Source organism: Rhinoraja longicauda, chromosome 6 (genome assembly GCF_053455715.1).
Source record: "Rhinoraja longicauda isolate Sanriku21f chromosome 6, sRhiLon1.1, whole genome shotgun sequence".
NCBI classification, from domain to species: Eukaryota; Metazoa; Chordata; class Chondrichthyes; order Rajiformes; family Arhynchobatidae; genus Rhinoraja; species Rhinoraja longicauda.
Genome location: NC_135958.1, coordinates 74152548 through 74170127, shown reverse-complemented (window position 1 = coordinate 74170127; position 17580 = coordinate 74152548).

Sequence of the window (17580 nt, the reverse complement as noted above, 5' to 3'; positions counted from 1 at the left end):
GACTCCCGCGGGTGATTAAAAAGCGGCCACTGGAACGAGCTGGAGCAGAAGGAGCAGGCCCCAGCTGCGGCCTCGTTCACATGCATCATAACGACGACCCTGAATACTCGACCGGTAATCTGGATCGGAAAGGCTGCGGTCAGCTTTTCTGGCACGCACATCAGAGGAACGTCAACGGGCGATGATTTTAATATAAAACTCATCAGGCATCACCGCTGGGGCCTGACTTTCAGACTTCTCTCAGCTTCCCCGAGAGTTTTGCTGCAAAACAGCCGTCCCTGGCAGAAGTCCAGTATGGCAACAAACCTTCTCTGGAAAATCGAAGGCGGACTTGTGATATTTTTATTGGGAGTGTTACGGTCTCCTCGTGGCTTGTAACAGACTCTATTAAAATCAAACCAATAACATTTTCTTATAAACTAACAAATGTGTTACATACAATAACACTCGGATTCATGACATGGTGCGAATAGTGCACTGAATGAGGTGTCACTACCAATGTTAACTTCGCTCACAGAGAGTGTCGCGTGGAATAAAACCTATAGGCTGACCTGCTAGTTATTTAATTTTAACGAGACCAGTCTAATCGAAAATAAGGAATCAATATTGTTATTTCGGCAGCTTTCGTTTGTGACAATCGATCAATAAATTATATGAAACATATTTCAGAACTTTAAGGGCGGCACGGCGGCGCAGCGGTAGAGTTGCTGCCTTATAGCAGCAGAGACCGGGGTTCGGTCCCGACCACGGGTGCTGTCTGTAAGCAGTTTGGACGTTCTCCATGTGACCTGCCTGGGTTTTCTCCGGGATCTTCGGTTTCCTCCCACACTCCGAAGACGTACGGGTTTGCAGGTTGGCTGGATTGGGTGAAATTGTACAATTGCGGGAGGAAACCGGAGCGCCTGGAGGAAACCCCCACGGTCACAGGGAGAACGCACAAACTCCACACAGACAGCACTCTGAGGTCAGAATCGAAACCGGGTATCAGGCGCTGTGATTCAGCAGCTCCACCAGCTGCACCACTGGTTACAACGTGAAACTTGCTCTCACGTGGTGTAGTTCAGGCAAGTAAGTATACAGAGGAGTTCAATAAGTATATAGAGGAGAAAATAATGGAAACAACTGCTGGTGATGTTGAAGAAGGAAGGAAGGAGTTATTTAGTTGAGTTTAGTTGAGTTTAGTTGAGTTTAGTTGAGTTTAGTTGAGTTTAGTTGAGTTGAGTTGAGTTGAGTTTAGTTTAGTTTAGTTTAGTTTAGTTTAGTTTAGTTTAGTTTAGTTTAGTTTAGTTTAGTTTAGTTTAGTTTAGTTTAGTTTAGTTTAGTTTAGTTTAGTTTAGATTAGCTTGGGTTAGTTTAGATTAGTTTGGTTAAGTTGAATTTAGTTGGGTTTAGTTGAGTTGAGTTTAGTTGAGTTGAGTTGAGTTGAGTTGAGTTGAGTTGAGTTTAGTTTAGTTTAGTTTAGTTTAGTTTAGTTTAGTTTAGTTTAGTTTAGTTTAGTTTAGTTTAGTTTAGTTTAGTTTAGTTTAGTTTAGTTTAGATTGGTTAAGTTGAGTTTAGTTGGGTTTAGTTGAGTTTAGTTGAGTTGAGTTGAGTTGAGTTGAGTTGAGTTGAGTTTAGTTTAGTTTAGTTTAGTTTAGTTTAGTTGAGTTGAGTTGAGTTGAGTTGAGTTGAGTTGAGTTGAGTTGAGTTGAGTTGAGTTGAGTTGAGTTTAGATTAGTTTGGGTTAGTTTAGATTAGTTTGGTTAAGTTGAGTTTAGTTGGGTCTAGTTGAGTTTAGTTGTGTTTAGTTGGGTTTAGTTGAGTTTTGTTGGGGTCAGTTTAGTTTAGTTAAGTTTAGTTTAGTTTAGAGAAGCAGCTTGCAAACAAGCCCTTCGGCCCATCGAGTCCACACCGCCCAATCATCCACCCGTACACTAGTTCTATCCTACACATTAGGGACAATTTACAGAAGCCAATTAACCAACAAAACTGCGTGTCTTTAGAGTGTGGGAGGAAACTGGAGCATCCGGAGAAAACCCATGCAGGTCACGGGGTGAATGTATGAACAGGCAGCACCCGTAGTCAGGATCGAACCAAGGTTTCTGGCGCTGTAAGGCAGCAATTCTACCGCCACGCCACCGTGCTGCCCATGTGCAGAGCTTAAACAGCCACTAGGAATAAAAGGTCTTCTTAAGTGATGGCAGGGGTAGAGTTGCTGCCTTATAGCTCCAGAGAGTAACTGTAGGGAGCTTGTACGTTCTCCCTGTGACTGCATAGGTTTCTCTGGGTGCTCCGTTTTCCTCCCACGCTCCAAAGATGTAGAGGTTTGTAGGTTAATTAGCTTCGGCAAAAATGTTGTCCCTAATGTGTAGGATTGTGTTAGTGTACGGGGCAGGCCCAGAGGGCCAAAGGGCCTGTTTCCGCGCTGTATCTCTTAGAAAACCACCCATTTCTATATAATTGAAAAGTTACTTCCACAAGCCCAGAACCAGCAGCCGTTCCAAATGCTCTCATGACCCGGCACAATTTTAAAGCATGTATCCTGCTGTTGAGGGCTTTTAATAGCACAGGGTCTAACCTCAAAACGACCGTACCCAAGTTTGCAAATTGAGCCAGGAAACGTCGTTGGAAACAGGATTTTGACATGGGTAGACATAAAAAGCTGGAGTAACTCAGCGGGACAGGCAGCGTCTCTGGAGGGAAGGAACGGGTGACGTTTCAGGTCGAGACCCTTCCCCAGACTTCACCCATTCCTTCTCTCCAGAGACGCCGCCTGTCCCGCCGAGTTACTCCAGCTTCTTTGTGTCCATCCTCGGTTTAAACCCCGCATCTGCAGTTCCTTCCTGCGCAGTCTGACGAGGGTTATCCGGGGTGAGTACAGTTCCCTGCGCAGAACTGCTCTCTCGCTCTCTCTCTCTGCCTCTCCAACACATGGGTGGCCTGAGTGGAATACAGCTGCACATTCCCACCCACCTGCTATTCTGCCTCATTCCCCAAGAGGGATGGGGCAGATGGAACAGATTCCACCCGGCACCTGTAAGCTCGTACGAGTCTTCGCAGTGGACTTAGCCGCTGAACTCCAGCTCAGCAAGAACATTCAGGGCGTGAGACCCAACCACAGGCGGCCTGAAGCAGTGTCCAAGGATCTTTAGTTTCGGAAAAAAACTGCAGATGCTGGTTTAAATCGAAGGTAGACAGAAAATGCTGGAGTAACTCAGCGGGTCAGGCAGCATCTGGGGAGAGAAGGAATGGGTGACGTTTCGGGTCGAGACCCTTCTTCAGTCTGAAGAAGGGTCTCGACCCGAAACGTCACCCATTCCTTCTCTCCCGAGATGCTGCCTGACCCGCTGAGTTACTCCAGCATTTTCTGTCTACCTTCGATCTTTAGTTTAGTTTAGTTTAAAGATACAGCGTGGAAACAGGCCCTTCGGCCCACCGAATCCGGCGATCCCCGCACGCTAACACTGGCCCACATACGTCCACACTTGGAACAATTTTTACATACACAGCAAGATAATTAACCTACAAACCTGTAGGCCTTTGGAGTGTGGGAGGAAACCGATGTGCGAGGAAATCCACGTGGTCACTGGGAGAACGTACAAACTCCGTACAGACAGCAACCTTAGTCAGGATCGAACCCGGGTCTCTGGGGCTTTAGGGCAGCAACTCTACCGCATCGCCACCGTCCTGGCTTCCACACAAACAGACATAGTCAGAGTAACTCAACAGGTCAGGCAGCATCTCGGGAGAATATGGATAGGAGATGTTTCAGGTAAGGAGCCTTCTTTAGATTGATTAAGTTAGAGGAGAGAAAGCTGGAAGAGTGATGTGATTGGACAAAGCCTGGCATGTGATAGGTGGATACAGGGGAGGGGTGTCCCGTTCAGTTTAGTTTAATTTTATTTTATTTATGGTCACGTGTGCCCAGTCACAGTGAAAAGCTTTTGTCCTGTCAGTGGAAAGACAAATACGCGATTACAATCGAGCCGTCCACAGTGTACAGGTCCATGATAAACGGAATAAAGTTTAGGACCAGGATAAAGTCCAGCAAAGACTGGGGGAAGAACAATGGTGTACCCGGATGTGGGGGGAACCGCCGTGAGTAGGGAGGAGGGGGAGGGGGAGGGGGAGGGGGAGGGGGAGGGGAGGGGGAGGGGAGGGGGAGGAGGGTGAACAAAGGAATGCTTTGTAACTTTGTCAGCGCCCTTCATGTGGCACCTCTTTGCATACCTTAGGTATGCGGGCAAGGAATTTCAATGTGGCCTGTCACACGCGACAACAAAGCATTCCATTCATAACGATGGTCCGAGGGTCTCCAATGAGGTAGATAGTAGCTCAGGACCACTCTCGAGTTGGCAGAAGGGTGGATAAAAGCCAGAGGTGGGTGCATCATTTCACTGGAGGTCAGAGACCATCATGGGACCAGCATAAGGAACCAGTGTAATGTTTGAACACACGACGTGCTCTAGTTCACAGAATATTTACATCGACCCTCTGATCTGAAATGACGCACGTATACTGCATCAATGAATCTGCTTGTTGCTTCAACGAGCAATGGTTACCCAGCACATTTAGATGGAAAATGCAAATACCACCTGCACAAATGAGGACAGGTTCCTTATATTCTTGGATCTATTCCACATCTACACATGGTGGAAATGTCTCAATGCCCAGTCAAAAATGAAACCATGAAACATGTACGAAGAATCGAGGGGGAAAATCCCTCTAAACCTCTCCTACCCATGTCCCAGTCCAAATGACTCTTAAGCGTTATGGTAGTTCCTGCCTCAACTACCACCTCCGGCAGCTTGTTCCATGTAGTCTCCACAGGGCAGCACGGTGGTGCAGTGGTAGAGTTGCTGCCTTACAGCGCCAGAGACCCGGGCTCGATCCTGACTACGGCTGCTGTCTGTATGGAGTTTGCACGTTCTCCCTGTCAGCGTGTGGGGTCTGCTCCGGGTGCTCCGGTTTGCTCCCACACTCCAAAGACGTACAGGTTTGTCGGCTAATTGGCTTGGTATAATTGTAAACTGTCCCTAGTGTGTGCAGGATAGTGTTCGTGTGCGGGGCGTGGGGTAATCGCTGGTCGGCGCGGACTCGGTGGGCCGAAGGGCCTGTTTCCGCGCTGTATCTCGAACCTGAACCAAACACCTGCACGTATTAAGAAAGGTCCTTTATATTCTTGGATGTATCCTACGTCTGCACATGGTGGAAATGTCTCAATGCCCAGTACAAAATGAAACCATCAAACATGTATGAAGAACAGGTTTGCAACACAAGACACAAAGTGCTGGAGTAACTCAACGGGTCAGGTAGCATCTCTGGAGAACACGGATAGCTGATGTTTCGGATCAGGATTACATATTTGCAGTCAAAATCTTGATGTATGAGTGGCATATATTGAACATTTGAGGTCCAAGCGTATCAATGGGTGGTCGGCACGGTGGCGCAGCGGTAGAGTTGCTGTCTCTCAGCGCCACAGACCCAGGTTCGGTCCTGACTATGGGTGTCTATCCAACTTTAGATAGTTCCTCTGTCCCTCTCTTCCCCTCCTCCTTCCCAGATCTCCCTCTATCTTCCTGTCTCCACCTATATCCTTCCTTTGTCCCGCCCCCCTGACATCAGTCTGAAGAAGGGTCTCGACCCGAAACGTCACCCATTCCTTCTCTCCTGAGATGCTGCCTGACCTGCTGAGTTTCTCCAGCGTTTTGTGAATAAATACCTTCGATTTGTACCAGCATCTGCAGTTATTTTCTTATACTGACTATGGGTGTTGTCTGTGCAGAGTTGGTACCCTCTCCCCGCGTGGGTTGTCTCCGGGTGCTCCAGTTTCCTCCCACATCCCACAGGGCGTACAGGTTTGTAAATTAATTGGCTTCGGTAAAATTGTAAATTGTCCCTGGGGTGTAGGGTGGTGCTAGGATCCAGGGCGATTGCTGGTCGGCACGGACTCGATGGGCTGAAGGGCCTGCTTCCATGCTGCTTTCTGAAGCAAAGTAAAGTAAAGTAAATCAAGGTCAATTGCAGTAAATGTACATCAAAAAAATTGCAGATATAGGAAATCCAAAAATGAAACAGTGGTACGTAGAGTGGTGCAGCTGGTCGAGCTCCTGCCTCCCAGTGCCAGAGGCACGGGTTCGATCCCGACCTCGGCTGTTGTCCGTAGAAACAAAGAACGGCCAGATGCTGGTTTATAGACACAAAAGTGCCGGGGTAAATTTGTGGGTCAGGCAGCATCTCTGGAGAAAAAGGAATAGGTAATGTTTCGGGGCAAGACCCTTCCTCAGGTTGAAAGGGAGTGGGGTGGGGGAGGGGGGTGGTGAGGGGTGGGTGAAGAGTTGGAGGTGAGAAAAACGTTTTCACTCAGAGAGCTGTGAAGCTGTGGAATTCTCTGCCTCAGAAGGCAGTGGAGACCAATTCTCTGGATGCTTTCAGGAGAGAGCTAGAGAGAGCTCTTAATGATAGCGGAGTCAGGGGGTATGGGGAGAGGGCAGGAACGGGGTACTGATTGTGGATGATAAGCCATGATCACGGTGAATGGCGATGCTGGCTCGAAGGGCTGAATGGCCTACTCCTGCACCTATTATCACTTGTCCATTGACCGCGTGGGTTTCCTCCAAGTGCTCCGGTTTTCCGTCACATCCCAAAGACGTGCGGGTTTGTAGGTTAATTGGCCCTCTGTAAATTAACTCCAGTGTGTAGGGAATCGATTCGATGATGGGATAGCACGGAGCTAGTGTGAGCGGGTGATATCGATGGTTTTTAAAACTTTGAGAGGGACGGACAGAGTTGACGTGGGTAGGCTTTTCCCTTTGAGAGTGGGGAAGATTCCAACAAGGGGACATAGCTTCAGAATTGAGGGACAAAAGTTTAGGGGTAACATGAGGGGTAACTTCTTTACTCAGAGGGTGGTGGCTGCATGGAATGGGCTTCCGGTGGAAGTGGTGGAGGCTGGCTCCATTGTATTATTTAAGAGTAAATTGGATAGGTATATGGATAAGAGGGGATTAGAGGGTTATGGTCTGAGTGCAGGTAGATGAGACTAGGTCAGGGAGAGTGGTCGGCGTGGACTGGTAGGGCCGAACGGGCCTGTTTCCGTGCTGTAGTTGTTATATGGTATATGGTTATTATATGGTCAACGTGGACTCACTGATCCAAAGGACCTGTTTTCATGCTGTATCTTTGAATCAATTCGATGAAGGAATGAATGGATCAATCATTTCAACAATCAATCATTCGGCAGGGTGGCAGCCATTCAGCACTTGCAGCGCCAGAAATCCGGGTTCGATCCCGACTACGGGCGCTGTCTGTATGGAGTTTGTACGTCCTCCCCATGACCAGCGTGGATTATATCTCCGAGATCTTTGGTTTCCTCCCACACTCCAAAGACGTACAGGTTTGGTGGTTAATTGGCTTGGCATAAGTGTAAATTGTCCCTAGTGTGTGTAGGGTTGTGTTAATGTGCTGGGATCACTGGTCAGTGTGGACTCGGTGGGCCGAAGGGCCTATTTCCGTCCTGTATCTGTATCTCTAAAATCAATCAATCGATCAATCGATCAATCGATCAATCGATCAATCAATCAACCAATCAATTCATCAATATCAGACAACGCAGGAAATATTCAGAAGCTGCTCCACTCTGCAACTCTTTTCTAAGTAGGCATTCTTATAACTGACAACACTAAGTTAATCCGTAGCAGTTTTTATCGGCTATGGAATCTTTTCCTGGCAATCTAAACTTATCTTAAAATGGACAACAGGATTAAGATTTCTGTTCAAAGATACTTCATCAGAAGTGGGAGAGAGGAAAAACTAAAGATAGACGCACAATGCTGGAGTAACACAGCGGGACAGGGCAGCATCTCTGGAGAGAAGGAATGGGTGACGTTTTGGGTCGAGACCCTTCTGCAGACAAAACGTCACCCATTCCCTTCTCTCCAGAGACGCTGCCCTGTCCCGCTGAGTTACTCCAGCATTTTGTGTCTACCCTCGGTGTAAACCAGCATCTGCAGTTCCTTTGCACGCAATAGTGAAAACTGGATCAGAGAAAGAGTCTTCAATCTTAAACATTAGCTCCCTTTCTCTTTCCGCAGGTGCTACCTGACCTGCTGAGGGTTCCTGGTAATTTTCTGTTTTCACTTCGACGCCGGTAAAAGCTGATGTTGAATCTTTGATCGGCTTCCGTGAAAAGATCAGAATTTCACAATTTAAATATTGTTGCACATAAAAGCCAGCAAAACTCCAGACAAACAGGTTGAGGCTCTATATAAAATCATGAGAGGAATAGATCGGGTAGACGCACAGAGTCTCTTGCCCAGAGTAGGGGAATCAAGGACCAGAGGACATTGGCTTAAGGTGAAGGGGAAAACATTTAATAGGAACCTGAGGGGTAACTTTTTCCACACAAAGGGTGGTGGGTGTATGGAACGAGCTGCCGGAGGAGGTAGTTGAGGCTGGGACTATCCCAACGTTTAAGAAACAGTTAGATGGGTACATGGATAGGGCAGGTTTGGAGGGATATGGACCAAACGTGGGCAGGTGGGATGAGAGCAGCCGGGACATTTAGGGCAAGTTGGGCGGAAGAGCCTGTTTCCACACTGTATCACTCTATGACTCTATGACTCTCTATGACTCTGGGATGAGCTTGCAGTTTTTATTCACAATTATTCATCTGAAATTAAAATTTATGTTTCATCCTTGTCAGTAACAATCTCCCTCACCTTCACCAATACACAAGTTGGGAATGCTTCCTATGAGGGGTTTAATGGGTGTTGAAAGGGCTTAGCAGTCCCAATATGCAAAACAACACAAAATACTGTCTTTGTGTGAGGATGAATTTGCATTTTGAACATTTGCCTATTAGGGTGGGTACTTAAACAAAAGCTCTCAGTCTGAAGACACTGAGTCACTCCATCTTTTTCTGCCTATCTTCAGTTTAGTTTATATTTTAGAGATACGGCATGGAAACGGCATGGAAACAGGCCCTTCAGCCCACAGAGTCCGTGCTGGCCAGTGATCCCCGCACATCAACACTACCCTGCACACACCGGGGACAAATTTTACATTTTGTACCAAGCCAATTAACCTGCACACCTGTACGTCTTTGGAGTGTGGGCGGAAACCGAAGATCTCAGAGAGAACCCACGCAGGTCACGGGGAGAACGTTACAAACTCCGTGCGGACAAGCGCCCGTAGTCAGGATCGAACCTGGGTCTCTGGCGCTGTGAGGCAGCAATAGACAATAGACAATAGACAATAGGTGCAGGAGGAGGCCATTCGGCCCTTCGAGCCAGCACCGCCATTCAATGTGATCATGGCTGATCATTCGCAATCAGTACCCCGTTCCTGCCTTCTCCCCGTACCCCCTGACTCCGCTATCCTTAAGAGCTCTATCTAACTCTCTCTTGAATGCATTCAGAGAATTGGCCTCCACTGCCTTCTGAGGCAGAGAATTCCACAGATTCACAACTCTCTGACTGAAAAAGTTTTTCCTCATCTCAGTTCTAAATGGCCTACCCCTTATTCTTAAACTGTGGCCCTTTGTTCTGGACTCCCCCAACATTTGGGAACATGTTTCCTGCCTCTAACGTGTCCAACCCCTTAATAATCTTATACGTTTCGATACCGCTGCGCCGCCGTGCCGCCCATTTAAACCGGCATCTGCAGTCCCATCCTTCACAAGGCTTCTGCCTAGTTGGCTGGGTCATTGGCGATAAGCCAGTGTTTGTGGAAACACACGGAGCAAGAGATTCAGACTGAAGTCAGAAGAATGTTGGACATAGCTGGCATTAACCATTGATGCTGCCATCAAGATTAGCAGTGTAAAATTCCATCAGCTGGACACAGCGGTGCCTTACAGACTTTTCCCAGTGGGTTCGGTGGGAAAATGCCCTGAACCATTGAAAACCTCTAACCTTGCCATGTATGTTGGCATCAGCGTGCATGGTGGGTAATCTGGATCAGGCAGTGTGGGAATTTCTCAACAGAATGGCTTTCAAAGTCAATTGAGCAGTAGGGTGAACTATTCGAAGCAATCTACATCTAGAATAGTAAAACAATGCTGCAAATGCTAGATGATAAGAATAAACTGAACTATCTGTATTCTATATACTCAAACTCTCGTTTGTTTGTTTGTATGTTCCTGAACTACAGCCAAAACGGTGCACGATAGCGCAACAATTTTAGGCCCACCTTACTCACCGTCGTCCCTTTGGTGCCAATGGAAGAAGTTTCATTGAAATCGGTGTTATATTTTATAAAGTTATTCACATTTTAAAGTTTAAATCTATCTCCTAGGGAGGGAGGGGGGAGGGAGGTAGGGGGAGGGAGGTAGGGGGGAGGGAGGATAAGGGGGGTTGAGGGGGATGGAGTGGGGGGGAGGGGAAGGGGAGAGGGGGGGAGGAAGGAGGGGGAAAGGAGGGGGAGGGAGGGAGGGAGGGGGGAGGGAGGAAGGGAGGGAGGGGGGGAAGGAGGGGGAGGGAGAGAAAGGGGAGGGGAGGGGAAGGGAGGGGGGTGGATGAGGGAGGGGGAGGGGGAGGGAGGAGGGAGGGGTTAGAGAAGGGGGAGGGGAGGGGGAGGGAGGGTGGGGGGGAGGGGAAGGGAAGGGGAAGGAGGGAGGGGGAGGGGGGAGAGGGGAGGGAGGAGTGGGGAGGAGAGGGCGCTGCACCAATGCGGGAGAGGTTTGGGCCAATGGCTCCACTTGGTCTAGTCTCCAATAAAAGTGATAACATGACTTTATAACAACTCTATCGTGTTACCTCTCCTAAGTTATTTAGTTTTATTTTGTTTAAGCTCCCACACAGCTCATGGGGAGAATGTACAAACTCCGAACAAACAAACGGCTGTAGCCAGTGTCGAACCTGGGTCTCTGGTGCCGTAAGGCAGCAAATCTACTGCTGTGCCAACACGGTCACCTTCAATTTACAACTCAATCCGCACTAAAAGAGAATATTTGCCAGATTCAAAGCATGTGCAGTTGTTTATAACTTATCATTAATGGGAAATGACGTACAACATTTCAACAGGGTACCAGTAAATATTACATCACTTTGATTTCACAAAATGCTGGAGTAACTCAGCAGGTCAGGCAGCATCTCAGGAGAGAAGGAATGGGTGACCTCTCGGGTCGAGACCCTTCTTCAGACTGAAGAAGGGTCTCGACCCGAAACGCCACCCATTCCTTCTCTCCTGAGATGCTGCCTGACCTGCTGAGTTACTCCAGCATTTTGTGAAATAAATACCTTCGATTTGTACCAGCATCTGCAGTTATTTTCTTACATCACATTGAAACGATCATAGAAGACAGATTCTCATGAGTTTCTTAAACTTGGATCTGCTGGGCCCAGTTTCACTGGGGTTTGAACTCATTTTGTTTTCAGTTTTCGCAGAGATGAAAACGCTCTATTTTAAGATTTGGCAGTGGCCAAGATTTGTCTTTACTTTGGACTTTAGACTTTAGAACTACAGTCCCTTCGGCCCACCTAACCCGTACCAACCAGCAATCCTCGTTACACTACCATGGTCCTACACACTAGGGACAATTTACAATTTTTACCAAGGCTAATTAACCTACAAACCTGTATGTCATTGGAGTGTGGGATGAAACCGAAGCACCTGGAGAAAACTCACGCGGTCATGGGGAGAACGTACAAACTCCGTTTCTGACGCTGTAAGGCAGCAACTCTACCGCTGCGCCACCATGCTGTCCTTGTGGAGACTACATGGAATAAAGTGCCAAGGGAGGTAGTTGAAGCAGGTACTACCATAACGTTTAAGAGACATTTGGACAGGTACATAGATAGGGTAGGTTTAGTGCGATATGGGCCAAGCCCGGGCAGGTGGGACTAGCGTACATGGGGCATGTTGGTCGGCATGGGCAAGTTGGGCCGAAGGGCCTGTGCCCACGCGGTTTGACTCTTGTGGTGTTGAAGATCTTGCTGCAGCGCGTTGGAATCAAAGGCAGGAAGAGATGACCACCACATGTGGATCAGGCAAATGTAGGAAGGAACTGCAGATGCTGGTTTACACCGAAGATAGACACAAAATGCTGGAGTAATTCAGCAGTCCAGGCTGCATCGCTGGAGAAAAGAAATGGGTGATGTTTTAGGTCAAGACCCTTCTTCAGACTGATGTTTCGGGTCGAGACCCATCTTCAGACTGAAGAAGGGTCTCGACCCGAAACGTCACCCATTCCTTCTCACCAGAGATGCTGCCTGTCCCGCTGAGTTACTCCAGCATTTTGTGTCCAGTTTCGGTCTGCAGGAAAGGACATAGAGTGCTGGAATAACACTATGGAATAACTCGGCAGGTCAGACAGCATCCCTGGAGAACATGGATGGGCGAAGCTTCGGGTCGGGACCCTTTTTCAGACTGCGTTTTGGATAATACTTTGTTTCAGCAGAAATAGGAGATGTTCCATTTCATCGTTACTGTTAATCACACACTGGAGAAGGGTCTCAACCCGAAACGTCACCCATTCCTTCAGGTAAGTTCAGGATTTCATTGATGGGGGTGGGGGGGATGGTTGCCACAGTAAAATCCTGTCCAGCAATTAGTGGAACTAGAGCCTTTATTCAGGGTGTTAGTGATGGGCTAGATGTCATAGTTAATTATTCATTCTGCTGCAGCATAATCCATCACACCAGTCGGAAACGATATTTAATTGCAAAAACTGACTGGCTTGGACATCTTGCACTTCCATTTTACAAATTGTTCCACACAATTTTTGTGAGCGGCACGGTGGCGCAGCGGTAGAGTTGCTGCCTTACAGCGAATGCAGCGCCGGAGACTCAGGTTCGATCCTGACTACGGGCGCTGTACTGTACGGAGTTTGTACGTTCTCCCCGTGACCTGCGTGGGTTTTCTCCGAGATCTTCGGTTTCCTCCCACACTCCAAAGACGTACAGGTTTGTAGGTTAATTGGCTGGGCAAATGTAAAAATTGTCTCTAGTGGGAGTAGGATAGTGTTAATGTGCGGGGATCGCTGGGCGGCGCGGACCCGGTGGGCCGAAGGGCCTGTTTCCGCGCTGTATCTCTAAATCTAAAAAAAATCTAAATCTAAATTTTTATTATCTTTTCTTATGTGGCAGTTTCCCAGTCCAGTAATAGTTGTTCTTCTATTTATAATTATTGACTATTTACGCAGTGGCTGAGTTACACAGAAACATAGAAACATAGAAACATAGAAAATAGGTGCAGGAGGAGGCCATTTGGCCCTTTGAGCCAGCACCGCCATTCGTTGTGATCATGGCTGATCATCCACAATCAGTAACCCATGCCTGCCTTCTCCCCATACCCCTTGGTTCCGCTAGCCCCTAGAGCTGTATCTAACTCTCTTTTAAATTCATCCAGCGAATTGGCCACCACTGCCTTCTGTGGCAGAGAATTCCACAAATTCACAACTCTCTGGGTGAAAACGTTTTTTTCTCATCTCAGTTGCTGCCTTGCAGCACTTAAGGACCCGGATTCCCGGGTTCGATGCCGACTACGGGCGCTATCTGTACGGTGTGTGTACGTTCTCCCCGTGACTGCGCAGGTTTTCTCCGAGAGTACCCTTAGTCAAGGTCGAAACCCAGGTCTTTGGCGCTGTGAGGCAACAACTCTACCGCTGCACCAACGTGCCACCCTGTTGAAAAAAAAGACATAGCCTGAAAATGAAGTTATTTGATTATTTGTTTGCGAGACATAGAGTGAGCTGCTGGAGGAGGTAGTTGAGGCAGGTACTATAACAACTTTTCAGAAAGATTTGGACAGGTACATGGATAGAGTAGGTTTCAGAGATACATCGTCCAGATGCAGGCAGGTGGGACATTGTAGATGGGTCATGTTGGTCGATGTGGGCAAATTAGGCTGAAGGGCCTGTTTCCACACTGTGTGTCTTTCTATCTCTCTCTCTCTCTCTCTCTCTCTCTCTCTCTCTCTCTCTCTCTCTCTCTCTCTCTCTCTCTCTCTCTCTCTCTCTCTCTCTCTCTCTCTCTCTCTCTCTCTCTCTCTCTCACACAAACACACACTGTCTCTCTCTTTCTCCCACACACGCAAATACACACTCTCTCTCTCTCTCTCTCTCTCTCTCTCTCTCACACACACACACTCACACACACACACACACACACTCAGGGATTATTATTGTTTCCAACTGATATAAAAAGAGTTCAAGTCAGATGAGACCAAGCGCTTCAGAAAATTAATGGACTGGGAATAATCAGATTGGACCTGCAGGATCACAAGGCTTTGTTTTGATAAGGTGACAGCAGAGTCAAGAAATATTTTCCACTCTGAGGTTTTCTTCGCGGCCTCCCACTGTGTGTGAATGATCCTGAAGTGAGTACTATCATTCACTCCTGTCAAATAAAGGCAAATTTAGAGTTTGCGCGTCCCATATTCATGCGTCATATGGAATCAGATGGGATTTGGTTGTCAATATTCTCCTGGCCCTGCAGCCCAAGACAAGCACAGTATCAACGGGCAATAAACAGTTCCGTCCAAACCACAGGTGGATGCGTGAAGTGCTTTTTGACTTCCCAGCCTTCCTGTCCTCACTGGGGGCACTAGGGGTGTTGGACAATTTAAAATCGCTAGGCTACGTCAATGGGCTAATTCGCACCTAAGGTCTCCTTGGCACAATTTCCACAACGGCAGCTATTAATTATTCAAGTTCATCGTACAGTCAATATCAGTCAGCCTTTGTGGCCATAGATTGGATCAGCTCAGAGATATGGAATGTAACGTTTTGTGCAGAAAGGAACTGCAGACGCTGGTTTACACCGAAGATGGACAAACATGCCGGAGTGACTCAGCCGGGCAGCATCTCTGGGAAGGAGGAACAGACGACGATTCGGGTCAAGACCCTTTTTTTCAATGCGAAGAAGGGTCTCGACCCAAAACGTCACCCATTTTGTCCCCGGAGATGCTGCCCGCCCCGTTGAGTTACTCCAGCATTTTGCGTCTAACCTAAGTCTTGTAGGGCTGCATCAGCGTGAATTCTGGACTCTTGTGTTCAGTCTTTCTGACTGATGAATGCCCAGCGTGCCGTGCATATGTCCTCACCACTCTATCCACTTGCGTTGCCACTTTCAGGGAGCTACGGATCTGGACCCCTTAGTCCACCTTCGCCTTACATCCAACCTCCCAGAGAGCAACATGCTGGGGCAGCACTGTGGCGCAGTGGTAAAGCTGCTGCCTCACAGCGCCAGAGACACTGGTGCGATCTTTGACTATGGGTGGTGGTGTCTGTACCGAGTCTGTGTGCTCTCAAAGTAACCGTGTGGGTTTTCTCCGGGTGCTCTGGTTTCCTCTCACACTCCAAAGACACGCAGGATAATTTGGCTTTGGTAAAAGTTGTCCCGAGCGTGTAGTTATGCGGGATCACTGGTCAGCACGAGCTCTGTGGGCCGAAGGGCCTGTTTCCGCGCTGCATCTCTAAACAGAAGTAAACTAAACTAAACCTCAAAGTGCAACACCTTGCACTTGCTCAGATTAAACTCCATCTGCCAGTTGAGGCACGTGGGCTGAATGCAGGCAGGTGGGACTAGTGTAGATGGGACATTGGTCGGCGTGGGCAAGGGCCGGTTTCTGTAGCTGTCTGACTCTACGACTCCAACTTTCTCTTCAGCTTACCGAGTAGTGAAAGGCCTGGATAGAGTGGATGTGGAGAGAATGTTTCCACTAGTGGGAGAGTCTAGGACCAGAGGTCATAGCCTCAGAATTTTAAGGACATCCCTTTAGGAAGGTGATGAGTCAGAGTTCTCTGGTCAGAGGATGGTGAATCTGTGGAATTGATTGCCACAGAAGCCTGTTGCAGTCGTGTAAGGGTTTATCGAACACAGTACCTGTGGAGCAGAAACAGGCCCTTCGGCCCACCGGGTCCACGCCGCCCAGCGATCCCCGCACACTAACACTATCGTACACCCACTAGAGGCAATTTTTTTACATTTGCCCAGCCAATTAACCTACGTACCTGTACGTCTTTGGAGTGCGGGAGGAAACCGAAGATCTCGGAGAAAACCTACGCAGGTCACGGGGAGAACGTACAAACTCCGTACAGACGGCACCCGTAGTCAGGATCGAACCTGAGTCTCCGGCGCTGCATTCGCTGTAAGGCAGCAACTCTACCGCTGCGCCACCGTGCCAGTATTTCTTGTTTAGTCCGGGTGTCAGGGGTTATGGAGAGAAGGCAGGAAAATGGGGTTAAGAAGGAAAGATGGACCAGTCATGATTGAATGGTGGAGTAGACTTGATGGGCCGAATGGCCTAATTCTGTTTCGAATGAACTTATGAACAAGCTTCTTCTGAAGGAACTGCAAATGCTAGTTTACACCGAGGATAGATACAAAATGCTGGAGTGACTCAGCCAGGCAGCACCTCTGGAAAGAAAGGGTGATGTTTCGGGTCGAGTCTGAAGAAGGGTCTCGACCCAAAAAGTCACCCATTCATTCTCTCCAGAGATGCTGCCCGTCCCGCCGGGTTACTCCTTACATTCAGCAATAAACCACAACCAATATAAAAAATAGATGCAAATACAGAAAGTTTGTCCGCACAGTTTTGGAGGGATAATTTCCCAGTGCAAGCCTTCTTCAAATTCAGAAACCTGTTCCCTCTTCAAAGGCAATTTTGTTATATTAATACTTTTCTTTGACGTCACGAACATTTCTAAACAATGCTTTGATCCTTGAAATGTTGCCAGGCCCCAATTCAGGCAGTAGTGCATCTGTCAAAAGACCCATGTCCTGTTGAGTTTCACTGTCTGTACAACTCGTTATCACCTACACCCACAACCAACAATGCACCATTGTGGGCTTCACCTTTCCTCGATCATCGTAGCTTTTTGCATATCTTTCATTCCTTTCTCCTATGTGCCTTTTATATCTCTCGGTTCCTGTACCTCGATTCTCGGCCTGAAGAAGGGTCTCAACCCGAAATGTCACCTATTCCTTTTCTCCAGAGGTGCTGCCTGAGCCGCTGAGTTACTCCAGCTGCATGTGTCTATCTTCCATGTTTGCAAATCCCACTCCAACTCAAAAACTGGTGCTGACCCTCTAATGCCCTGTTCGAGTTTAGCTGAGTTTAGTTTAGAGATACAGCACGGAAACAGGCCCTTCGGCCCACCGGGTCCGCGCCGACCGGCGATCCCCGCACACTAGCACTATCCTACACACGCGGGACAATTTACAATTATACCAACCCAATTAACGTACAGATCTGTACATCTTTGGAGTGTGGGAGGAAACCGGAGGTCCCGGTGAAAGCCCACGCAGGTCACGGGGAGAACGGACAAACTCCGTACAGACAAGCTCTCGTAGTCAGGATGGAACCCGGGTCTCTGGCGCTGTGAGGCAGCAACTCTACCGCTGCGCCACCGTGCAGCCCAGAGATGCCAGTCGTCAACTGTGTTGTTAAATCAAAGCCCCATCTGCTTTCTCAGGTGGCTGGGAGAAATCCCATGGCAGTATTCTGAGTTTTCCCATGTGTCCTGTCCAATATTTATCCCATCAAAATCATTGCTACAACCAGGTTATTTCTGATGATTATTTGTGGGACTCTGGTGTGTTTTTGATAGGTTGCCAGGTTTTTATGCATTCAACCAGTGAATATAAATAAAAATGG